The sequence below is a fragment of the Phragmites australis genome, chromosome 6, assembly GCF_958298935.1.
Source record: "Phragmites australis chromosome 6, lpPhrAust1.1, whole genome shotgun sequence".
In the NCBI taxonomy this organism is placed as follows: domain Eukaryota; kingdom Viridiplantae; phylum Streptophyta; class Magnoliopsida; order Poales; family Poaceae; genus Phragmites; species Phragmites australis.
This window is the reverse complement of record NC_084926.1, coordinates 35903071-35905416: the sequence shown is the minus strand read 5'-3', so window position 1 is coordinate 35905416 and position 2346 is coordinate 35903071.

Sequence of the window (2346 nt, the reverse complement as noted above, 5' to 3'; positions counted from 1 at the left end):
GAAAAAAAGTCCAACAATCTTAAGATCAAGGGGCAAAATCAAAAGAAGATCAAGGCTCCCATCACTTGCTTCAAGTGCAAGAAAGAGGGCCACCATGTAAGAGATTGCCCTTTGAAGAAAGTAGAAAAGAAGATGAGCAAGAAAGAAGAAAATGAGAAGAATTTTGCTCACATCAATTGCTTCAAGTGCACCAATACGGGACACTTTGCCTCAAGTTATCTTAGCAAAGTTAATGATGAAGCAACACTTTCAAGAAGAAAATCAGCAATCAACAAAAGGAAGTATTATGGTTTCAATGAGAAATGGCATAAAATTGGATCATGTCCTTACAAGAAGGAAAAACTTTGCAAGTCATCAAGTGAGAGACAAATCGACAACAAGAAAAACAAGAAGGAAGACAAGAGGAAGAAAAGATCTTGTGGAAGCAAGAATCTACTTTTCTACAATTGTCGGGCAAAGGGACACGTCGGTAAATATTATCCTAAGGGTAACATTTCTAAGTCTAAGTCTAACTCATTTAATAATGATCAATATTTGCCTAAGAAGATTAAGAGCGGTACTTGTGTTTCTAAGGTGATTAGTTCACCTCATGTTAATGTAAATGTCATTTGGGTACCTAAGTCTCTCGTGACTAATCTTAAAGGACCCAATATGGTTTGGGTACCACAAAGTTCTTAATTTGCTAAATAGGTACTTAAAGATGCATTAAAGATTTGACTCACTTGAGAAGAATTTCATTGCAAATCTCGTATCAAGTTTCCTTTCAAATCGTATTTCTCATCATTTGTGGAAAGAACGTCAAGTATGAAGATTATTAATCCCACATCAAGAACCAATGATATCTCGATAACAAGTATCTACTTTGAAATATCTAGTCTCCTTTACCTTGTGTAGGTGTGAGTCGTTTATAATCTTTTTGTTATTATGAACACTCAAAGTTGGCTAGGTAGTTTTTGCTTAAATGTCTATATTCTTATAAAGTGTTGCATTTATTAATGCTCAGTAAATTCTTATGAGTGATACAGGCAATGAATACTTGGTGGTGGTCATCAAGAAAAATATCAAGAAAAGATCAAGACTCAAGAAAACCCTAAGAATCTTATCTCTCTAGATAATCTAGATATTCCGAATTGAATCCGAAGGCTTCGGTTTTTGTAAACCGGACCTTCCAAGATAAATTCAGAAGTTTCAAAATCTACACTCCGGGCTGACCCGTATACTCTGGGTTGGTTGGAGTCTCCAGGTTTAGCTTCGAGTCAGGTAGTCTGTTAGGGCCTAAGTGTTACACCTGGATACTCCGGGTTGACCCAGAGACTCCGGGTTCTAGTAGTTGTTAGGACCCTCCGAGTTGTTCTCCGACCAGGGTTCTTGGTTATACGTTCAAGTGCCAACCCAGATACTCTGGGTCAGTATAAAAAGCTATGTAATGACTAATTTTTAGGGAAAGGTATAAATAACCCCTCACCCCCACCCTTGTTTGCAGCTGCTCAGGCACGAAAGAAAAAACCTTCTAGAGCCAAAAGAACTCTCTCCCACTCTAATCTAGTGTGTGATTTGAGAAGAAAGTGAGTTGTGTTGAAAGATTGAGTGCAAGTGAGATAAATCTCATCTTGAGCACTCGAGTTTATCGGCAAGAAGTTTATCATCACATTTGTTACTCTTAGAGATTTGAGCTCCTATTCAGCTAGGCGTCACCGGTGAGCACCCAAGGTTGTGATGTGCCGTGGGAAGTTTGTGAAGACTTTAATTTTGCCTTTAGAAGGGAAAAAATCATGAGTGAGAACCCAAGCTCAAGTGGGACCGAGCTTAGAGAGGAAAATAGTTGAGAGAGACCCGACTCAAGTGTGACCAAACCCTTCAACGGAGACATAGGAACCTTCAGAGGAGGTATCCGAACTTTGGAAAATAAATCTTGTATCTCCTCTCTTGTCTCGTTGTTCTTGAATTCTTGCTCAACATTTATGCATATTGCTCGATCTATTTGCTTGCGTGAAATTGATTGTTGGTTCTCCGTAGATCTACTTAGAATCATTACTTGAAACACACGACTTCATTTGATTTGAACTAGAACTCTTTAGGTGTACTTTAATTTCAGTTTCAAGTTCATTCTTTGCTAAACTCGGAAGTTCCGAATTTAACTCAGATACTTTGGATACTGTACAATTAGCTCTGAATCCGGAGGTTCCGGATTCAACCCCGAGTATTCGATGAACAGTGTTTTTATGCTTTTTAACTAGAGTTTTCTTGCATATCTTCTGCTTGTTTTGAATAATCTTTGTCACCCTAGGATTGTAACTTTTACACTTATTTAGGGTGATATGCACTAGTTGAGCCTAGCATCTTTAG